A 10164-nucleotide genomic window follows, 5' to 3' on the forward strand; every position below is an offset into this window, starting at 1 on the left:
CCTATTGTTTAGGAATATTAATTTTAACCTAAGGTTTGATTAATATGACTGATATTGAGGATAATATTTAATATACTATAAGGTTTAGATAAGAACCAATAAGATAATAGCACATGTCATGTATAGGTTTATTAATGATTAAGTATTTTGAGGATTTAATTTATTAAGGTTAAAATTTGAATACCTTAGGGTCAGTCAGCAACTTTGAAAACGTTGGAAGGCTTAGTCAAGGCTGTTTACTCAATTTATATTAAGCTAAAAATGTGTAATTTCGTGTTTAAATAATCAGCGTATGCCGATATATCGCAGCTATAGGGGCGATATATCGCAGCACGAAGATACGAAAAACACGAAACGTTGCACGATTGCCTCGGGCATATTGGCCCAGGCGATATATCGCCCCTCTCAGCATATTTTGAAAGTTTTCAAAAACGTTCTCCATTCAAACCTTCAACCTCTTAATGAATCCAGCATCTGTTTGAATGAGTCTTCAGCCTCTGCTGAACGATAATTCAAATTATTTTCACTTAAAAGCCATTATTTTTATTCAAGTTAAATGAAGATCTTTTCATTCCTAAACTCTATAAATAGGACCTAGTACCCAGCCATTTATTCATCTATTACTCTAATTTCAGAGGCTGCAAGTTGCTAGGTGAGTGTGAGAGTGTAAACACTTGGGTTGGGAATTATAAGCTTGACCATTATAAGCTTATCAAACACTTGGGGAAGTAAGGTTTATTCACATTTCGGTTCAAGGTTTAGATTGGTCATATAAGTCTTCAAGGTATTTCCAAACTCTAGTCCATTTCTGTATTATGTTCTTTAAAAATTCTCATAGTCTTCTACTCATTCTAACCTTATTCTTATTCTTGGTTAGGAAATCCAAGTTCTTAAGCACAAGGTAATTGGTAAGTATATTTTGATAGCATAGTCCCTTTTTCACTTCCATCCCTTTTCTTCAATATACTCACCTTATTATAAATGGTTTTTAGGAGTGTTCCAAGGTCCCAAATCAGTTCCCATATCCTAGTTATTTTGGTAAGGAAAATAGGATAGGATTTATGTGTTATATGCTTTTATATGTTATCTTATGATTTTATGTTATGTAATATGTTATGTTAAGTATGATTGTAGACTCTGGCATATGACCTATATGAGTTACAAGCTCCAAATAGATTATGGGCATATGCCTTGCTTAGCTAGCAAGACCCCACTAATCTAATGGGCATATGACTTGCTTAGTTTATGGGACCCCAAGTAATAATGGTCATTATGGTATGTATGTGACATAAGTGTTATGGTATGTTTTTATGTTGCATTATGAATTTTTATGTATATGGCTATATGTTAGATTTTCCTTACTGGGCATTAGGCTCATTCATTTTATGTTTATATGTGCAGGAAAATAGCTATAGTGGCGCAAAAGGTTCGTGGATGCTTGGGGAATGTGTATTGAGGCGGAATGGATTCAAGGAGTCGAGAGTTTCGATTTCGAGGATGAAGTCTTTGTTTTATGGTTTATGTGTATTTTTCCGCACCTATTTATGTAATCTCTTTTTATTACAATTAAGTTATGTTTTCCTTTTTAAAACAATGGGATCCCATATCTTGCTTTGAGTTTATGTAAGTTTAACATTTGTTTTTACAAGTTTTAATAAAGTTATGATCTTTTCACTTGTAAGTTTTGTTAAAGATTAGTGTCTATGTATAGTTTTCGTTAATGGTCCAAGGTCTAGAGTAGTTGGGTCATTACACCTTCATGTGCATCATCTTTGCCAAGAAATTAAAGGAAGACAACCAAGTACAACTAGGGTATAACTCAGCTTCGACCTCTTGAAACAGGTCATCAAATTGATTCTCCGCACTATTGCCACCACCATCTGAAATTCCTTCATTTATGCCTTCATCGTTAGTGTCTTATTCTCCAATAACATCAATGATGATGTCAATCATCTCATCAGTCACTGGAGCCTCGTTGTCCAGTACTGGAGGCATATCAACTTCACTGTGGTAGGTCCACTTAACGTATCGCTGCAGAAACCCATATCTGTGTATGTGAGCCTCCACCACATCTAGTTTTTGATTCAACATATTGACACACTAAACGCATGGGCATCTGACTTTTCCCGAAGTATTCACATGATTTTTGGCCATTTGTATAAATGCTTAAAGACCATTCCAAAACTCATCAGAGTTATGCCGTCTATTAGTTATCCAACTCTTGTTAATCATCATAACTGATTCAGTGGAAAATAAATTATTACAATGTGATAATCATAAAATACTACCTTTATTTGCTAATAATTTTTTTATCACCAAAACACTAATTTTTCAAGTAAATTGTAAAATCTTTTTGAATCTTATGAATAAATTATTAAATTTTTTGAATATATATTATCAAATTTTATGAATATATATTATTTTTAGTTATGAATGTATTGTAAAGTTTCATTATATAAACAAACATTTCATTATAATTATTATTATGTACTTTAATAATTATCAAATTGTTATTATAATTTTCACTTTTTATTTAAAAAAATAACAATAAAGTTTTATTATTTTAAAATTATTAATTTAATTTTAACTTAATTTTAAGAGTAAAGTTAACTTAATTACCTATTATGTCTACATATATTATCAAATTTTATGAATATATTATAAAATTAATTAAATAAACAAATATTTAATTATAAATTTATTAATTTATTAATTTACCACTAAAGATTATTATTTTAATTTCTACTTATTTTATAAAAAATATTAATAAAGTTTTATACTTGTAAAATTATTATTTTAATTTATACTTTATAATTTTTAATTAATTTTTATTTATTGTTTTAAAATTTATTAATTAAATTACACTAACTTTAAAACTATTTTGTAATGTTTAGTTTTTCTAAATCTACAAAAATTTTGATAGCATAACGACTGTAATCTAGCCTATCCCAATATTTAAAATCTGCATAAAAACATATAAACCCGTCCCAGAACATACATAAAATTTATTACAATTATTTGAATTCACAAATAAACAACAAAAATATATTATAAACATATTCCCAAATAACCATATTATTTATCTAACCTAACATATATATAATTCAAAACAAAAATTTTATTTAACCTAACATATATACAATTGAAAACAAAAAATTATAATAAACATCTAATCATATTAATATAACCTACGACACAATTTAAAAATATATTTTACTTTCACATTTATATACATATAAATATATTCACATAATCACATTTATATACATATACTTATACATATATCTAACCTATCATACATTTTTTTAAAACATAACATTTAATTAAATTAAATTGACATAAAATAAAATTAACAAAATAAAAAATCACAAATATAATTAAATTAACAATACAAATCCCTAAAATTAAAAACAAAATTCAACACTATCGAAAATAACCAATTACACAATTAAAAACATAATTAACCATTAATCAATCACAAAATATTTTTTTAACTCAAGGCTCAGGCTGGTGGATTATCCAAAGGCAAAGGCTCGGGATGATGATCCAATACCCAAATCTAAAAAAGAAAAAAAATGTCAAAACTCATTTCCACCAAATACAAAATACACACATATATTAAGAAAAAAAAACATATTAAAGGATATAATAGCAAGATAGTGGGTTTAGGCTACTGAAACTTGCGAGAAGTTGGCCAAAAAAGGGTTGGGTGGCGTTGGGCGGCTCTGGGAGGCGGAGAGAAACTCTCTATTTCTCTGTTTTTTTTTAAGAAAACTGAGCAGAATGAGGAAGAAAGGCTCTCTGCCTAGGGGTTATATCGATGTGACCTATAGCGACGACTCGCTATAGGTAATAAACAATTGTCGCTGATATCAAATGCACCGTTTCACTCAAACGGTGAGACTCTATAGCGACGACATGTCATCGCTGTAGGATAGTGAATAGTACACGAATCCTATTGTGTGCAACGCGTCCCGTTTATAGGGACGACAGTGAAATTTGACTTATATTTTTTAGTGGTTCACTTTCCCACCATTTTTTTTGACCATATTGCGACGACATGTCGTTGCCATAGACTAAAAAGTAACTAACCAGTGGATTAAATTAGACTCTATAGCGACGACATGTCATCACTATAGGGAGTGAAAATAGGCAACCGACTCTTGGCGGTTAAGTTCCCTCCCTATCCTACAGCGATGACATGTCGTCGCTCTAGACAAACATATTTCCCTTTTTTTTTTACGAGGACTCTACGGCGACGACATGTCGTCACTATAGGGAGTGAAAATAGGCAACCAACTCTGGGCGGTTGAGTTCCCTCCCCATCCTACAGTGATGACCTGTCGTCTCTTTAGACAAACATATTTCCCTCATTTTTCGACAAGGACCCTAAAGCAACGACATGTCGTCACTGTAAAGTCAGTTCCCGCCTCTAGTTCCCTCCAAATTCTTGGTACCCTACAGCAACGACATGACGTCGCTGTAGGGTACCAGGAATTTGGAGGGACTATTCATGTGTTGTTGATGACCCTACAACGACGGCATGTTGTCGCTGTAGCTTATTTTTTTAATAAATTAAAAAAAAGAATTTTTTGTGGATTTCGACTACATACAACGATGACTTTGGAGTCGTCGCAATAGACGTCGTTGCTGTAGAGTCTTAATCTTGTAATGTACATAGCTTAGGGTTTAATTTATTTGATGTACTAGCTTTATTTATCTCATTTAAAAGACTTCTCTTATTTTAATTGACAAATTCCAGCAACTATTTATTCAATCAAATTACAACCTTGGATTAAAACCATATTTTCTTTCAGAAAATTTACAAAAAATGTGCATGTATTAATTTGACAAAAACACCATTAACATGTGAAAAAAATATTCCATTTTATTTACTTAAAATCAAATACCATTTTGAGAATTCATATGTGCAATTCAAAACATTAATCTACCATTATACTCACAATTTATATAAAAAAAAACAACAAGCATAATTAACATAAAACTCCTTTTTAATCATGTTTAAACAATTGCTTAGACCAAAAATTCATATACCAATAAAATCATCATTTGTAAGGGCCTTAAAACAAATTCCCAAATTTAACAAAATAACATATCATGTTTCTAATGAGTATATGTGACATCAAATAAAATAAAAAGACCAAGATGCATCAATAACCCCTATAATCCCATTCACATTCACATGAACCCACATGAACATTAAAAATAATACACCAATAATCTCATTCACATTCACACGAACCCCAGCATGTTTCTACACCTCTTTTATGCATTTTAATATCACCATTAGCATGCTGTTGACTGCCTTTTTCGCTATCAACTCTCACTAGAGGTAGTTCCCTGCTCGGCCTATGCATTTCCATTTCCCTTGGGCGTCTAGTGCCGCCGGGGGTTCGACTGGGTGCAGCAGACTGGGACAGAGTAACAACTCCACCACTGAATGCAGGTTGAAAAGCACTGTATCCAGTGGGCGCCGCTCCGTATCCTGTTGGGGCCACGATGAACCCAGAAGTTGGCACGACACTAAAACCTGTGGGTGGGATGCTCATGCTGGGCTGGACTCCTCCCAAGCCTGGTTGGACATCATGAGCATAAGGGGAATATTGGATCCCCGAAGCCACGGGGTCAGATGAGGTCGGAGCGGGGAAGGTGACAGGTCCTCCGAACGCTCCAATTTGGGCATCCTCCTAGCTGATATACTTTTGTGCCCAACGAATGAAGTCGTCAAGCCGTCAGCATCCCCTCCACTGGAGGTCATCCCAAAGTGGGGACCCCGCGCGGATGCTAGCCTATAAGGCCATCAACTGCTAGCCATCGTCAACCCTCTTGGTTCTCGCCGCCTCCTCCTTGAAGCGTTTGATGTATGCCTTGAGGGTCTCGAAAGGCCCTTGTTTTATTTTTGGCCAAGGCATTGACCTCGAAGTTCACATTCTGAACTCCTATGAATTGTCTTCGGAAGGCAGACGACAGTTGATGCCATGATTGAATGGATCCTGGTCGTTGCTTCTTGAACCACTCATCTGCTGGTCCCGTTAGAATGATTAGGAACACGTCTCAAAATTTAGCATCACCAGAGACGTGGTGCACTGACATCTATCTATTGAACTTAGAAAGGTGGTTGGTGGGATCCCAACTGCCATCATAGGGTGGGATGGCTGGCATCTTGAAGCCCTACGGCAAGGGGGCTTCCACAATTTGGGGAGCGCATGACTCCAGTTCTTCATCTTCTGAGTCTAAGTCATGGACTTTCCGTCTGGTCATTCTTAGCATGATCCTTTTAGACTCTCTAATTCCACATAAAGTAGGTCACAGTCTCGATTGATGCTCTGCGCTGGGTTATCTCTTCTTGGGGCATTGAGGTTATCCCGTAGGTCTGATAAACCCTTCCTAGAGGGCTCACTCCCATTGACCTTATTGCACCATCGAGCATTAAGGTTGTCCCGTAGGTTAGCTTGACCTCAGAACACACTATTATCCTTGGGACCGGCCACCTCAGTTTCTCTGTCGGACTCGATATTCTCATCATTAACCGAGATACTGATGTCACGCTCTCGATTCAGTGAGATGTTCCTTGGGCGGATCCCTGGACCATTGTTCCTACAAGATTGGCGAGGTCCCAAAGGGACACCACATCTAGGCCTCGTGTGATTCGTATGGGTGTGTCGGGGCAGAACGCCCCGAGCTCCATGAGCGCTGACAGCCTAGCAGTATCCTCATAGGGCCCTGGGCCTTTACCTTTACCAGCCTACCTGGGAATCTGGTGACCCTCTAGATCTTGTCGAGCCTTCTTCTGCTTTGGAGCAGGATTATCGTCAACTTTTCCTTTGCCATGATCCTGCGGTGGCACTGGGGTTCCAACTCCAGTTGGATGCTTGGTGGGCACTCCAACAGGCGGATCTCGCGCCTCTTCATTTGGGTGCTCGGGGGGAACTCTGGCTGTATTGATAGGTGGCACTCCAACAGCGTGTGCAGGTGGCACGCCCATTGGGTGGCCAGCTGGTACATTACCGTTGGGTTCCACTAGTAGCCCTTGGGCTACAAGAGTGGCCTTCATAGCAAGTACCATCTCTTGTAAGGCGACGATGTTACTCTCTTGGGCATCAATCTTTTGCTGCTGGGTGACCACCACAACCTTCGGTGTCTCCTCTGCGTCCATGGGCTGAGGGTATTCTTCCTCATAATACTCCTGGTCTCCACCGTCATCTTCGCCATCGTACTCAACATCTTCGTCATAATACTCCACCATCTCAGGCATGTACTGAGGTGGCTGTCGACTGGTTTCCCCTCCTTCAACTCTGGTAGGAGGGAGTACGTCATCTGTGACATTTCTTCGAGTGGTTACCATGACTGTAAATGTTCTGAATGCTTTCTTCAAGCTCTCAATGAAAGCGCCAAAATGTTGACTGTCTTTTTCGTTATCAACATAAAGATGAGAGATTAAGAAATAAACAACAAGAACACAACAATTTTTACGTGGTTCAGGCTATAAAAGAGCCCTAGTCCACGAGTCTTTGGTAGTAATGAGATTGGAAGCTTGTTAGGGGAGGCTCCAATGGAGTTTTCTCAGGCAGCGTTTATATTGCTCTGAGTACAAAGTTCTCCCTCTCTAAAAATTCTCAACCCTTTACAATGAGACTCCCAACCCTATTTATAGGGGCTGGGGTTTTTAATGCTAATTATCTGTAATTAACACTACAAGAAAAAACAGTATTCATAACACTTAAAAACTGCTAACCGGGAGTATTGATAACACTTCTGAAAACGCTAACATAGCCCCTGTTATTAAAAGTCCTGTCTTTTCTATAACAGTATTTGAATGTTATGTTCGATGTTATCTTAAACTATTCAATAACACATTTTGAGTTGCTATAATATTCAAATAATAACATTTAGTTAGAGTATTTGGTTATAAATTTGACATTTAATCTTATACTTTTTGCATAACACTTTTCAACTGTTACATTTGATTATTTTGATAACGTTTTTAATTTGTTATATTATATAAATAATAACGATTTGTTATGCTTATAATATGTTTCTAAATCATAACATATTAAAAGTCTAGTAATAAAATTTTGTTACTTTAGCGTGGATAATATATTTTAAATTTTATTTTAATAAGTATACTTGAAAGGTTTTTTTTAATTAAAAGATTTTCATTATTGTATTTTGATAAAAAAAAATCAAAATTAATCATAAAATGTAATTCTCAATAGATTGATAAACCATAAGTATTACATTAAAGAATAACTAATTCAAACCATGAATGTGTCTACTTCATGAGATCTTAGTTCTAACTTAAGTTTGAAAGCATAACATAATAAAGTTTTATAATCTTGAACAATTTTTACTTAAAAAATGAAAAACATAAACATTACAAGATACACAAAAGTAAACCATGCATGAAACTTGCTCCATTCTTCAATTCATCATCCTTTGTGCACTTGTCTTTGTTGTGAGTCCATTTGCTTAACTACAACAAAATTTAAATAATTAATACTTCAACTTTTTGGAGGGTTAGTTTTACTCTAATGAATTATGAGAATGAGAAAATAGAGTCAACCTGGACACAAAAAAAAGTTGAGAAATCCCTCTACTGAAAACTACATAGAGAGGGAGAAGGATGGGGTACTGGCTTCACAAAGACATGAAAATTACAAGAAAATGCAAAACTAAAGACATTTGAAAACAAAAAAGTAAATTCAATTTTTCTTATTTTACAGTACCAAAAAGACTAATCTAAACAAGATAATTAAGGCACTAATTCTGCCACAGGAAGATAATAAAAATACCAATGTTCAATCCAGTATCAAGTCAAAATACTAATTCAACCACTGTCATATTTTTTCATTAATCCAATCACAATACTTTCAGCCACTATGACACCAAAATAAACCAGTAAAAAGAAATCTCATTTTTTTAAACACTTTTATACAAAATTAATCTCATTTTTTATTAGTATTAGTTTTATAACATTTACATTATATATAGTAATGTTTATTTATTTAGATTCTAAAGGGTTTAATTTACATGTGCCAACTCAATTAAGTTTAAGTATACCATTAAACATGGTGCAACATGACTGCAATCAATGCACGAAATCAATAAGTATTAACAATTGAGTTAGAGATATATAGTAAGAAGAGAGAAAGGTACAGTCTATATGCACAGATATAATCAATTATATAAAATAAATAAATAAATAAGTAAAGCTAAAGTGCTTGAGTTATCAGTCTAAATCATTTTGAAGCTAACAAAAGACAGAGTCTACTAATACTCACAACCTCCTTATGAGGAGATTAAGTCGCAACCTTCATATCACTATCAAATTTTGTTTTTAAAACTACTTTACAGAAGAAGTAAAATATAATGAAACTCTCCCAAAAATACCTTCTTCTACTTCTAGACTTGCCAGGTGACGGGGAGCATGACAAGTTGCGTCTTGTGTGCACCTTTCTGCAACAAGGGCTACCAAACTGCCATTTGCACCAACATCATGCTTGTCTTCTGAAGAATTTTCAAAATTTGAATGCTGAAGCTTTTTATTCCTGGAATTTGGCAAGCTAGAGATATGAATTTCATCATCATCATCATCATCATCATCAGTGACATAATTTCCAAGACCAAGCACATCTGCTACTTATAAATAAAAGTACAAATTCAAACTGTAACAGAGTGAGGTTGGTTAACATATCATAGCTTGGTTAGAGTTGCAAGATTCTTACTCTGTCAAAATTGCTCACCCATAGATAATTGTTGGGATTAGGCCATGATTTGAAGCAGAATCAGTTATGGGAGCAAAAACAAGTCTACAACAGAAATGAAAAAGCAAAACAAATGAGTGCATTATAAATGGAAGAAAAAACTCTGAGCATTAAATATAAAACAATAAAATGAGCATCTATAATACTAAAATGCTTGGTTGAAGCTATAACAAATGTTAAATTAGAATCAATATACAATCAAAATTATACACAACTCATAATATACACCAAGTAAAAACAGAATATGAATTAGGAAAAAAAAATCATAAACCCGATTATAACCCAAGTATTATTATTATTATATATATATAATGTATACACTAAAAAAATAGGAAGCTAGCTAATATCTCATACAACAAAAAGGTTAATGGGTTACTGC

The 10164-nt window shown here is 34.5% G+C and overlaps 1 long non-coding RNA gene across 1 annotated transcript; it reads right to left on the bottom strand.

The window, feature by feature from the left end:
• Positions 1–8210: 8210 nt before the first annotated feature.
• Positions 8211–9829, bottom strand: LOC133829426 (uncharacterized). Its single transcript, XR_009891769.1, has 2 exons — positions 9412–9829; positions 8211–8494 (listed from the first exon to the last, which is right to left on the bottom strand). It is a non-coding gene; the product is annotated as an uncharacterized LOC133829426 (long non-coding RNA).
• Positions 9830–10164: the final 335 nt, after the last annotated feature.

This window comes from Humulus lupulus, chromosome 4, assembly GCF_963169125.1.
Source record: "Humulus lupulus chromosome 4, drHumLupu1.1, whole genome shotgun sequence".
Lineage (NCBI taxonomy): Eukaryota > Viridiplantae > Streptophyta > Magnoliopsida > Rosales > Cannabaceae > Humulus > Humulus lupulus.